Source organism: Limulus polyphemus, unplaced genomic scaffold (assembly GCF_000517525.1).
Source record: "Limulus polyphemus unplaced genomic scaffold, Limulus_polyphemus-2.1.2 Scaffold3, whole genome shotgun sequence".
NCBI classification, from domain to species: domain Eukaryota; kingdom Metazoa; phylum Arthropoda; class Merostomata; order Xiphosura; family Limulidae; genus Limulus; species Limulus polyphemus.
The window spans coordinates 49,948-64,862 of record NW_013665613.1 but is presented as its reverse complement, the minus strand read 5'-3'; the positions used below and the strand labels follow the sequence as shown (position 1 = coordinate 64,862).

The following is a 14,915-nucleotide window of genomic DNA, read 5'->3' as shown; positions in this document are numbered from 1 at the left end:
CTCTACATGTAGAGTTGAACAGCATATTACTTTTCCAGCTATTCTGCGATGTTTTGGTTATTTTAATACATTATGCTGGTGCATAAAAATTACAGTGTAACAAAATGATAAACGAAAATGCGTTAGAATATATACATATGTATATAGTGAACTGCAAATTTTTTAACATCCTCCCCCCAGTGGCACAGCAGTATGTCTGACGACTTACAACGCTATAATCCGGGTTTCGATACCCGTGGTGAGCAGACCACAGATAGCCCATTGTGTAGCTTTGTGCTTAACTGCAAACAAACAACCAAACTTTTAGTCATTGGTTATTAATGATGGAATTTAGCATGAGTCTCCAACTAAGCTAAATTGTAAAGCTCAGAATTTGTTTATTGCCTGTTTTTAGAAGTTCTTATTTTAATTTCAGGTACAGTTTGTTTGTTTGTTTTCAATTATGCACAAAGCTACACAAGGGTTATCTGTGCTCTGCCCGCCACGGGTATCAAAACCCGGTTTCTAGCGTTGTAAGTCCGCAGACATACCGCTGTGCCACAGGGGGCTTCAGGTACAGAGAAGCTTAGTTAGTTAAACATCTATTTCACTTCGTCTGAAAACTTGGTGATATATATATATATCTTGCTTAACAATGTGGTTTCATTTTGAATTATTTGTTTTTCCAGTTAGTGTATTATACTTAACGTGATAATAATTTATATTTGTTGAGAAACTTGGATACTAAGACATACTCAAAAAATCATGTGTATAAGCTTCTATCATGAACAGACAATTAATACTGAGAAACTGCTTTACGACATATTAACAAAATGCAAGTTTCAAATAATCTCAATTTGGACTGTAAATTGTTTGTTTGTTTTGAATTTTGCGCAAAGCTACACGAGGGATATCTGCGCTAGCCGTCTCTAATTTAGCAGTGTAAGACTAGAGGGAAAGCACCTAGTCATCACCACCCACCGCCAACTCTTGGGCTACTCTTTTACCAACGAATAGTGGGATTGACCGTCACATTATAACACTCCCATGGCTGAAAGGACGAGCATGTTTGGTGTGACGGGGATTCGAACCCGCGATCCGCAGATTGTGAGCCGAGCGCCCTAACCACCTGGCCATGTCTGGCCAAAACTGTGAATTACTGTCAGAAAATTATATTATATATAAAAAAAATCAGAGTAACAGGACAACTAGTTTTTGTTGAAGAACTTCCTTTGTTTCTAGATGGCAATAAGTCTCCAGCCTATCTTTTATCATGAATGACCAAAATAACCACAGTCATAATCTAGCAACAAAGGTTTATCGAGAAGACCAACAGAAACTTTCATTTCCATAACACATAAAAATACGTATATAACTTTGAGTTATACTGATAACATAAGTGGGAAAATGTGTGTAGTTTATTACGAGAAGTGATGCAGCACAGAAACAATATCTAACAATAAAATGTTGTTGTCTCTTTATTATATTTTTATTGTTTCTGTATAATGCAAGTGGCGTTTTATTTAAGTTCACGGTTTTTCATGGCTGCAAACTTCTAAAACAAAGAAAAGTTATATCCAACTACAGCTGATTGGGTTTTACTTTATTAATTCAAAGTCTGTATCGAAATAATGTGCACTAAAATTATTAGTTTCAAATCAAACTTTGATAACATGATAAAAAGATAATATTTTAAACTATAAAACTAATCTTTTTTTCCATCTAAAATTAATTTAAAATCTAAATAATTAATTTTCTGAAATAAACCATATTTTATGGACTGAACATTCTTTGAACATGACTGTGCTTTCATTGGACAATAAAACTGATGCCAATGTTCACATAAATGCGATTGCAAACATCTTACAGGGAGAAAAAGATATTCAATAAATAAATGTAATATCCTACCGTCTATCATTTTCATAACGAAAAAAAAACGATAAATAAGAAGGCAAACATTTATTAAATGATTCGAACTAAGACACTATGGACCATGAGTTGAAATGGAATTCAAAACGTAGAGTTTACGATATAATAATATAGTAATTAAAAAGCAAGACTTCATTTATATTTAACAACATCATTCTTATTATCAAAACGTTTTATTCTAAAATGCTACAACCAATTTTATTCTGTTTACGAATTCTTAGATAATGAGTTTTACTTATAAAGACCTGAAACAGAAAGCGTGAAATATTCCTCACAAAAGCATTCATTTTCTAGATATAATATTTAATACACTTTTCTTAAATTATCGTACAATTTAATATTCTCAGAATTTCGTACGTATTCATAAATCCCGTATTCATTCAGGAAATTTAATTCATCTTCTATTTTATTCGTATCTATTTAGAAAAAATAATTTTCATATTTTTATATTTATTTATTCATATATCATGTTCTTTCAACATAAACTTTTGCCAAGAAAAGGAAAATTCTTATAAATGCGTACATCTTAGTAGCTTTGTATGAATATAAAGCAGTCATATGCATTTCATTTAAGCCTTGTTATGAGATATTTCTTTAATATTTGTCATTTACGTTTCGTTCTTGTTCCGAGATGTGTTAGAGTTTAATTGGAATTGTCATTTTTGTTTGTTCAGAAGTCAGACAATTTACGTAGCTGCGGTTTTCAGATTATCGACCTACCTTGCCACATTATTTTCTCCTCATGCCATCTATACGTTCAATAAAGTTTAATTATCGAGCTTGTGATTTGATAGCATACTCAATGGCTACGTTATTTCCCTAAAGTAGCTGCAAATTTTCAACATTCAAAATTAACTGATATTGTAGGCAGTGTAGAAAGAGTACAGATCTTATATGGAAGGAAGTTTTGAATCCTATACAGAGGTCATTTAAGTTAAATCTCTATAATGTAGCGCATTAATTTAAAAATGATCATTCACGTACTTATACAATTCTAAGATATACAAGGCAAGCCAAACCTTTCCAAATTGCTAATGATTAAAGATTTTCTATTACCATTGCATCATTAAATTTTTAATAAAAATATTTAATTAAATTATAGAACCATAAAGAATTCAGCACGGAATTTGGAAACGTTGTTTATAACGGCAATGAGCCTTAGTAGCTTTGCCATAAAATGTAAAATGCAAACGGTGAGGAAAGAAATGTATAAAATGCAAATACTATGGGAATTCATCCTCTTTATCATGTGCAAATGTTGATGGTTTACATTGCGGTGGATTGTCATCCAAAAATTATAATATGCAACACCAGCAGCAAAAATATGCCAGTCACGTCTCCAAGGACTAAAATATCATATTACAGCCATGTCGAAATCAATGTTTTGGCTGGTCAAGAATACTGAATGCGTAAAAATGACGTAAAGATTTTATGTTTCAGTAAGATTGTATGCAGAGCTTTGAAGAGGGTACGTTAAGGGGGAATTGTTAATAAAAGGGAGAAGATAGAGAACAGAAACTTACCTAAACTGATGTTAAGTGTCTCGAAAAGAGTAGATTACGAATTGGCACGAAGTGGTCTTAATAGAGGTTTGTAGCTGCTCGAATACCAGCGCTGAAAAGAGGTAACCATACCGAAAAATTGAAATGTGCTTTATATCACAAACAATAGAATGGGCAATATTGGAGACGTGTGCTCTTTACAGATGAATTCAAGCTTGATTGTTTCGGCAACATTGAATGTTAGTTCGTTAATTCGACGCGAAAGAGAAAAACGGTATCATAGTCAATGTACACCATCCACAGTGAACCATGTTGGGAGATCAATATAAGTTAGAGACTACATTTCAGTCTTCAGTATCGATGATATAAATAAAATGTATTTGTAGCATCCTGACTATTGGCAAATACAAGCAGGTTCTGATCCACAATGTCATTCCTTCAGGAGCCTGATTCATTAGACGGGAGTCCTAATGGTGCAGCAGATGTGGTGAAACAATATATGTAAACGGTATAAAAGACAATGAAGCACTCACAACCATGGTTTGGCCTGCACAAAGTCCATGTACGAACATTGTTTAGACTACGTTGGTTTATGTAAAAACTGAGATGTTCAAAATGCGACCAAACAACTTGACTTGTAATTGTAGGGAGTAATACTGGATATATGAGAAATATTCCGCAATCGTACACTAATAAACTGTATGGCAACATGATTGTTTGTTTATTATTTTAAAAGCAAAGTCACATTGGGCTATTTGCTGTGTTTACCGCGGGGAATCGAACTCTGAATTTTTGACGTTGAATGTCCGAAGATTTACCGCTGTCCCATCGGGGAACAGGAAGCATGAAAACAAAGTGAAATGCTTTGTGTAAAGCAAAGGTTTCACATATAAAATCAGTGAATTTTATAATGTATTTACTTTTCCTTTTGTATTTACTGTGATAATGGTTTGTATCATTTATAACTTCACCACCTAGTTACAATTAGTCGTTTTTTGTACTCTTGTGTGTTTGCGCTAAACATGATGGCAAAGGTAGCAAAAAGTTATTATAGTAACGTTTGCGGGCTGATGAAAAAACATTACATGAGTAACAGTTTACTAGTGAGACCAAGATGTTTATTCAATAAAAGAGTATAATTACTTTCTAAAGTGTCTAAGATATTAAAAAAATATCAGTGATAAATATTATACACACGCAAGTCATGAGGTTGAATAAAATGTTTGCAGAAATTCAAGGTAACTAAGACTTTTTAACTGCCTTGTGCCTCGTACACTTAGCTCGTATTCCACTTTTCTTTATCCCCACTCCATGCTTATTAGGTAACATCCACAATGTGCATTTATACTTTAATTTATGCCATCTGGTGGCTCAGCGGTGAGCACACTTAAGAAACTGAAATTCGGGTTTCGATACCCATGGTGGGCATAGCACAACCAGCCTTTTGTGTAGCTTTGTGCTTAACTAAAATCAAATCAAAACTCTTATTTAATATTCAGTATTACGTGAGATATGCATTATACTTCCCATATAATTATTGAAATTTCATCCCCTCCTTTCTTGTTTTCTATTTAAATTTAAATAAACCAAGTATTAAATTTCCACTATGGGCTTTCTGACAAGTTTAACTTAAATTATACAAATATGCATATTTATGTAAAAAAGACATATGTCGCTAAGCAGAAATTTGTTTTCTTTCTTATTTGTAACTAGCAAAAATACTCGGCTTCGCTTGGGTTATTGGGTTGAGAGTGTGTGTATGTTGAACCCATTTTAGCATAAAAGTATAAACTATATACTTTTGTTACTAAACAACATGACATATGAGGCATCGTTGGAACGCATTGTTACCAAAGCGCACTGGTTTTTTTTATATATATTATAAATTGTTATATAACGAACCACTTTTTTCTATGCGGTTTATTCGCTAGCTTGCCTCATTAAAGAGATGTGCATGCGCCCACGCACGTGAATAAGGTAAGTAATAATATCCAGGTGTACACCATCAGGGTTCACTTAGTATGGTTGCAAAATTTCAGGCTTCTAGGTTCTTTCTTCTTTGAAATATGGTGGTCACATTTCTTTTCTATGTGGTTTTTAGCATGCTTGCCTCATAAAATTATGCGCAAACACCAAAATAAGTAATAATACCCAGATGTACACCCTCAGGGTCCACTTAGTATGGGTACAAAATTTTAGGTTTCTAGGTTCTTCCCTCTTGAAGCTATGGTGGTCACATATACACAGATACACACACGTGCGCACACATACACATGTGTGTGTCTGTCTGTGATTTCTATTTGTAATATAAGGAACCACTTCTTTTCTATGTGGTTTTTCGCTTGCTTACCTCATTAAAATAATGCTTGCACGCACGCATGTGTATAAGTAATAATGCCCAGGTGCACATCCTCAGGGTCTACTTAGCATGGGCGCAAAATTTCAGCTTTCTAAGTTATTTCCTCTTGGAGTTATTGCTGTCACACACACACACAGGCACGCTCTTTTATTATTATAGATATGCACATTTTGATGACAAAGTATGTATTGTAACAAAAATGAACATTCTTGTCTTTATACTCCACATTAACATCTTATAACTGCATATGTAAAATAAGACCCTGAGATCTACTTTAGTCTGAATACTAAACCTCTCACTCTATATGCCAACTATCACAACGCTTACTTTCAAGTTTTTATAAAGAAGAATGAAAGCCTGACAAACCGTACTGCATTTTAGTACATGTTAGTACACACGAATTGCCCGGTTTGATTACGATTAATACAGGCATTTCCAGTTCTCACAAAAACGACAAAAACAAAAGAAATACAATTATAAGTTGAAGAATCTAATATATGATAATTGCTTTAGTACTTAGTGTGCAGTTTTCAAAGTATGTTAGAATGGAAGTAGAACGAACAATATTCATATATTTGTTCTTGTAGAAAGTTGGAATAGAGCTTTTTTATTATAAATGCATAATGTAGAAATTCCGTGCGTAAATATACATACATCAAACATTTGAAAGAAATATCAAACTGTGTTCACAGTTTATCTGAACGATACGAATAGTGCGTGTTTACGTACTTTGACTCCTCACATATATAAACGTATTCTATACACCTACATGAGATCTGGCATACTCCATCTTGAACCCGTTTCGCTTATATATAGATATATATATAAATACTTATTTATGATAAAATTACTTTAAAAAATAACATAAATTCTACTAATTATATTTATTCATTACAATATACTAAAATTATTTTTAAGCAAAGTTTTGTTTGGGGAATATAGAACCAAACTATACATTTTTACTTTTATAGAAATGGGTATACATTAGGTTTCTGCTTACTGTACATCATTCGTTTACTGCTATGATCCTAAAAAAATCTGTGATTCAATGTCAGTGCTTTTTTTGTAGATCAAAGAGCGAGTTATATTTGATTGGATTCTCTCTTACATGCTTAATTAAACATTCTGCAAGTCGTTGACCTAGGAAATGGCGAATCTAAATATTAATAGAACAACTTTTGTTCGATATGAGTATGATCAATATGAATTCAGTATATGAACCCGGAAAATTTAAGCATCATACGGACATTTCTAATAAAACAAGGTAATCTGCTATCTCAATTTCTATCACAATATCCGTCCAGTCTCTTCAACTTCCATACCTTCACTGAAGCGAAGCGTGTTATTTTAAAATGAATCAAACTTATACTCTCTTTTTAAGGGGTATTATTTTTTGATTGAAATAATCCTAAGAAGCATATAAACACACGAACAAATATAGGTAAGGACGCTCAATGTTTAATTTAAGCTACGTATAACTATATATTTCATGCTCCATCTTGAAGCCCGTAAATTTTGAAATAGCTGATCATCAATAGCTGGTGAAGAATATAAATAAGCAGGAATATATTAAAATAAAAAAGTGGACATGGATAGTAGCACGTAAAAGCGGTATAAGGCAGCAGAATATACGAGTTATTTGTATATCTGCCGGTGTAGTTAAGCCAAAATAGCTTTAATGTATCTAAGAAAAATGTGAACACGATGAGAAAAGATTAGTGTAAATCATGTGCTTCCTCTACTCATCATTTTATATTTCGTACGATAAATTACAAACGTAGGAACTTTGAAGAATTATGTTTTCACTGAGAAGACAATGAACATATGACCTACTCTAAATATTTCTAAAGTTCTGTTCATTATGAACACAAAGAACATCCGTAATGTTGATTATATATTTTTGTCTATGCAAGAAGATAAATTCAAAGTGTTTCTATTCTAAGTTCGGTTGATTGTGGTTCATGAGTGTGTTTCTAAAGTATAGAAAAGAGAATTGCTTTTCTTTTTCCATTTTCCTCTAAACGTTTGTGTGTAGCATGAACTTTCATGCTACTTCGATCAAAAGATTTAATGAGATAAAGACATTGAATGCTGCCGCTTCAAAGCATTATTGACAAAAGCAGTACAGTAGACACCTTTGAAAGTTATACATAATTCATCTTTGCTCTAAAAATTTGCGATACTAGTATGCATAATATAATGAAATTATCAAATATTTACAGGCTCGGGCAAATCACATTGCTTTGAAGTCTTCTATTTCTTTTGAAGTCAGTGCTTTTGTCCGCATAGAATTCGCGAACATACACAGACAACATTAGTTGTCCTGTGTTTTACACCTTTCAAGTCTGTTGAAAATGACTTTCTTGTTCTTATACAATGAACAATTCTTCTTGACTGAAACGTGCAGTACCTCTTAACAACCTTACAATGTAAGCAAATGTGCAAGCGAATTTTCTTGATCTATCTACAAACATAACACAAAGCTAGAGGCACTAAGTTCACTAAACGACGGCGATGGAACTTGATTAAAACTTTTTGTACCATTTTATGGGATGTGAAAACGCTGAACACCTTCAAAATGATGTCGATTTTTCTTATTTTCCTATTTTGGCTGGCTATTTCGCAAACTTTTAAATAATATTTCACATCGGGTATTTTGAGTATTTTGCTAACCTTGTGTTTTCAACTAAATGGATTATAATGTATTTAAGTTTGTTCTGAAAGAAAGGACTTTTTTAAACATTATCTAAAATGATTATTTCTATATGCTTGTAAATACATTAATATTTTCCATACAAGAGGTTCTTTTATATAGAAATGTAAATAGGGTGAAAAATCGTCAAATTATCCAAAGAATCACACTCTTATTTCTTCTTTTACTTGTTTCTTCATTGATTACTATCCAACAAAGATTTTTCTCCTTCTAAAATTCAATAAGCGCCCACTCGATAGTGAATATGATAAACATGTTAGTTAAAATAGAAACGGAAAACCGTGATTTATTCTGTAGTTTTTTTTAAATGTTTTCAACAGATTGGTTTGAGTTTTTTGTCTTTCTCAGCATATTTTTAGGTTCTAATGATGTCACTATCAAACCTCTGAAGTTTTTAACCCTTTCTTAATTCGAAGGGTCCAGAAAACATTGGTTCTGCTGAAGTTGACTAAAGCGTCAGAGATAATCAAAGTAAGATTGTGATCCTACCCAACCTTCCACCAAACTTTCAAACTAAGAGGATTAGATAGGTGAAACATAAATCTATTAAACTTCAGTTACTGAACTGCAAACTTACTAATTGCTTTTCTATAAAATACTTGTATAATTTACATGTTTTATAAGTTAGTTTCATTTGTTTCGAATTAACTGTACTGTTCGCTTAATCGCAAGTTTAAACCATATTGTCAATAAAATCCAGATTTCTTCAAACTCCCATCTAAACATTTTATTGCATATATATATATGTATATATTCATTGAGTTGTATCTTACTAACAATGAATTTAAACTAATAAATACTCCAGTCAAACTAGACCCATTATTTTACAGTGATCAGATAGATTTTGTGGACAAGAACACAGAGAAACAGACAAACATAACTATGTTGAACAAAAATAATTGCAAATTTTAATTATTTTCTATATATATCTGATCATAACGTTTTTGTTTTTCTTTCCAAATACGAAAGCTCGTAATTCGTCAAACCACCAGTTAAGAATATAACTAATTTGTTTTAAGTAAGCCCAGATTATGTGTAATTATTCGAAACCTGTGATTTCCTTTTTCTTATTAAAAATGTTGAATACAAATAAGAGAAAAAATATTTTCCCAAGGTGAACTCATTTAGGCGCTCTTGCATTCAACAGATTCAATGCAGTCATCGCAAACATCAATCTTCAGTCTATGTTCCTAGTTTTTTCATTGTTACTCTCTCACTATCATTACTAAGTTCAAACATTAAGATCTAAAAATTCCATGCGTGATAACTTTATCTTCAGTTACTATAAACATGTGAATAACACGTGTTCATCAAACTTGAAATGCACGAACACTTCGTATATATTCGGGTGATGATCAATTCAAATCAAATTTTATTATATTTGTTTTTGTTTGTTTTTGAATTTCGCGCAAAGCTACACGAGGGCTATCTGCGCTAGCCGTACCTAATTTAGCAGTGTAAAACTAGAGGGAAGGCAGCTAGTCATCACTACCCACCGCCAACTCTTGGGCTACTCTTTATACCAACGAATAGTGGGATTGACCGCCACTTTATAACGCCCCCACGGCTGAAAGGGTGAGCATGTTTGGTGGGACGGGGATTCGAACCCGCGACCCACAGATTGCGAGTCAAGTGCCCTAACCACCTGCCTATACCGGGCCTTATTATTTAAATATAGCAATTCTCGAAAATTATGAAAAAACCCATGCAATTTACATAATACATAAAAAGACAATCATATTGGTTTTATTTAGTGTCAAATGTCTAATCACATCATTATCCAAATCAACTGTAAAACATAAAGTAGAGGATATTGTTTCAATAATGTAAAGTCACAGTAACAAGTAAAATACACCTTTCAACGGATTGTAGATAGTTATTTATTAACAAAAGTGTTCGTGCGTAGGTTTTAAATTATCAGATGTATTCGTAAATTTTTGGAGGATGATTTGGACTTTACGTAAAGACAGTTATTCATCTTTAATGATTTGCTCAAAAGTATTCTTATGAAATTAATGGCTCTCTATTAATCATCTAATACTTCCCAAGAGAACTAGTTATCTATATAGTCTCATATTTATTTTTTTAACTTTTCTTTCTAACAGACGTACAAAAATCCCTAATGAACGTATTTGAGCCCACAAAGAGTCAAAAGTTAAGAACAGCACGACATTCAATTTGTATGAAAGCTTTTTTATTTTAAATTGCATCATGAAGAATGGAGGGTTTAAACGTACAGATATTTTTTTCATAAAATAATCAGTGAGGTAGATGATGGATTAGATGAAAAATTTTAAATTATTTTAATGTTTTGGCGCATGGAAATGAATTTTCTAATAAATGTATTTTTTTTCATCTTAGACCTTTGTTTAAATATGAATAATTACTTCCTTCCATCATGAAGTTCTTTAAAACCAATAAAGTGGAACGTGAGCGTTTTTTTTTTAAAGTTCTATTGTACTCCTGCTAGCATAAGCCACAAAAAACAACAACCTTTTCCTTGCATTTCTAAATATGATATACATACTTATAAAAACAAAACCTTTCTCACTGCTGTATAGTTGATACCCCACCCCTATTACATAAAATTACTAAAATTCTAAAAACAAAGCATAAAGAATATTTCCTGATACCTAAATATTAAGGGTAGTTCCAATAACACTCTGACCGATATGTTTAAAATAAGTATAATATATCTTAAAAAAAATTAAGCAGTTCTTTTTAATTTCTTTATATATCAATATTTGAGTTACCAGAACACTTTTATACTAATTCACTTAAATAAAGATATTTACTGAGATGTCTATAAAAGGGAACAGAGTATGCAGCTCCTGGTTCTAGGTTTTTGATTACGGTTTAATCCGGTGAAACATATAGAATTGTAATAATTAATTCAGTATTAAATCGTGGCCCGGCATGGCCAGGTGGTTAGGGCGCTTGACTCGCAATCTGTGGGTCGCGTGTTTGAATCCCCGTTCCACCAAACATACTCGCCCTTTCAGCCGTGGGGGCGTTATAATGTTACGGTCAACCCCACTATTTCTTGTTAAAAGAGTAGCCCAAGAGTTGGCGGTAAGTGTTTATGACTAGCTGCCCTCCCTCTAGTCTTTCACTGCTAAATTAGGGACGGCTAGCGCAGATAGCCTTTGTGTAGCTTTGCGTGAAATTTAAAAACAAACAACCCAGTTAATGATTCAAAAGCATACACAAAACATAATATGCTGTAAGTAAATAAAAGGTGCCATTAAAATACATAAAGGGAAAGAAATGATTTTCAATTATGATAAGGTATCCCTGAATCTTTAAAAACTAAGTGTAGATAAAGCTAAACTATATCATTTATATATTATTTAATTTCATTATATAATACAAACTTGATCTGTTCGGCCTTTACAGTAATACTACAGTGACTTAAAAAACAACTATCATTCAGTACATAAAATAGTTTCGGTATTACGGGTCTTCCGATGGGTCAATAGGAAGCTTACGGGCTTTCAATCCTAAAATCAAGGGTTCAATACTCTGTGGTTTACAGAGCACAAATAGCCCAGTGTGTAAATTTGGACTGAAATTAACATTTGCTGTTATTGGTTCGATATTAGATTTTCATTTTTCATAACATCACAATTTAAAAGCAAATTATGAAACGAACCTATGTAATAAACATGATTATTATATCGATATAGAAATATAAATCACCAGAAAAGCACGATTCAGTTTAATTTCGGTAATATATATTAATAGTTAATCAAACAACAAAGAAAAATGCCCAAACAGATACCTTATACAAGATAGATCAGTAAGAATTGTTAGATAACCTTAATAATCTTATAGGAGTGTATGGATAGAAATATAACAGTAGACCCTATACATTCCCAGACATAAATGAACACTTCAATTTCGACAATACTATCCTTAAGTTTAAACAAATACTTGATTCTAATAAGCAGCTTAATATATATATGAATCATATTTGTAGATTTATACTCCCACTTAAGTCATTTAGTTTTATTAATTTTATTTCAATTTTAACCATATGTTTCCAATTCACGGTAGCGCAGCAAAAATCACTAATTTTGAAGGTTAATTTGGGAAATGAAAAGAGTTATTATCTTGTAACGTTCTTCTTTATACAGTAATCAAATGAAAAGTTTTGGATACCAAACTGTTGTAATGTATGTGCAATAGTGTAAAAGTAGGCTTATAAGAAACTTAAATGTTAAGACCTCTGATGTTGTTATTATTATTATAAGCAAGTTGTGTCTATTGAGGAGCAATTTTACCTTTGATATTAACATGTTTGTTATTAAAATATTGTCAAAGCTCAAGAACATGTTTTTTTTTTTCTTAAAAATTACTAAACTGGCAACAACAAACCCACTGTAATGAACCTGTTTAGAATTTTTAATACATTCATCCATGCATCGTTTTTCATAAAAACACAAAAATACGTAAGTCATTATTGGTGCTAATTTCAGTCCCAATCTAGTCATATATTTCATTATTAAAACTAAAATGTGATTCTTTCCTGGCAAAGGGATATAATGTTTTTATAAAAATTATTGAACTATCTAAAACAGCTGATTAAGTAAAACATATGGCATAACACATATATTGTTACTTGCAAAGATAAGCTAGTATATAGCGATTCAATATCAAAATAATTGTAGCAGTGTTTCAATTAAATTTTAAATATTTTAACCTTTTGAAAACTCAATATGTTCATTTACTATATATCATTGTTTAATGGTTCAAAAACGTGTACTAACAATAAAAATTATAGTTTATTATTATAAGTTTCTAAATTGGTTCCTGGATATCCTTCTTTATGTAAAATACTTGTGTGTAATCCAGCTGAATTATTCTACTTATATTCACTTTATTTTAATATTAAATTATTTTGAGTGGAAGATATTTATAATCTTACAAACTTTCTATTATGTTTTAAAATTTTATATCTATTTTTCTGTTAAGAATAATACAAATTTTACCTTTTATCATTTAATGATGAATATATTGTCCTCTTAATTTACAAAGTGCATCAATTCTTCCTTTTGAAATTATATTTTCCTTTTTTTCCATTAAACTTATTTAAAACAAACAAAAAAAACAGTAATGAAAGTTTGATGATATTTTGAAATAGAAAATTACATTTAGAAAATATTTATACATCTAGTTGCTATAATATATTTTCTAATGAGAAAACAATGAGTCAAATCTTAATTCTCTTGAAACTGAGTAATTCTACATTTTTCACAAAAATGTTATTTACTTGTTGTGTTTAATATTTTAGTCAAATGAAAAGGAGCCCCAGCAAGTTCAGTAACCGAAATTCACTTTTATAGTTAGTGTTTAAATACTGGTTTGTCATGGAAATGTAAAGCAAATATAATACTTTTGACACCAATTCCGGAACAATGCCGTCAGCAGAAACAAAATTGCGAACGTTTATATTTTGTCCGGACAGGGTGATGTTGTGCACAAAAGAAAAAAAAGAGGATAAAAAAGGAAGATTATTATACAAAGCCAGATTATCATGATTTACAACTCTACCTATAAAATAATATCATGTATATTATGATTCTATTTGAATATTTTGACGTTTTACAGTATTGTTTTAAAAGGAATATTACTGAAAAATAAGCAAAATAAAGCCCGGAATTTTCTAACTATTTACCATAAGGCCAAACCTACAGTTCTGAGAGTTCAAACTACGTTTTAACAGTAAGAAAACCATCTTGATACGGTTTTGTTTGTTATGAATTTCGCGCAAAGCTACAGAGGGCTATATGCGCTAGCCATCCCTATTTTGGCAGTGAAAGACTAGAGGGAAGGCAGCTAGTCATCATGACCTACTGCCAACTCTTGGGCTACTCTTTTATCAACCCATCTTAATACTGTTCGTCAAAAAATATTAAGAGTTAAAAGATATACAAGTTTAGAAGGAGTTAAAATAAATGGGTCAAATGGTAATAAAATTATGTGAGCATGAAGTATATCACAGGAGAATTTCGAATTTAAGAATTATTTTGATGCGTATGATTTTGTTCTTTTTACACGTTCTTCTATGTGCGAAATAAATCTAGGTAAAGTCATCCCTAATTTAAAACTGCTTACCAAAGGGAGAGCAAATAGTCAGCCAACTGGATTGATTATTGAGGACGTAGCGCTCCAATAGCAGATTTTTCTGCAGCCTGGCAAGTTAAACCCACCCCCCAGACCACCTCCAGTCTTAGCAAGATCAATCAAATTGAATTTCATTCTTTTGAATAAGTATTTGATATTTTATGTTTTCCTAAAACAGCATTTACCTTAAGCGGTTTCAATAGGTAGTGAATAAGTCCATTATTCGAATTTTTCTTTGAACAGTTATTTTTTCACTTTGTTTATTGTTAAGCCCAAAGCTGCACAATGAGCTTTTTGTTTTCTGCCC

The 14,915-nt window shown here is 31.7% G+C and overlaps 1 protein-coding gene across 1 annotated transcript in view; it reads right to left on the bottom strand.

Annotated features, from left to right (window-relative positions):
- LOC106468109 (sarcoplasmic calcium-binding protein 1-like) overlaps positions 1-3,514 on the bottom strand; it is a 55,797-nt gene extending 52,283 nt beyond the window's left edge. The window contains exon 1 of the mRNA XM_022397016.1: positions 3,432-3,514. The gene's annotated coding sequence lies outside the window, so the exon portion shown is untranslated. The remainder of the gene's footprint in view (positions 1-3,431) is intronic.
- Positions 3,515-14,915: the final 11,401 nt, after the last annotated feature.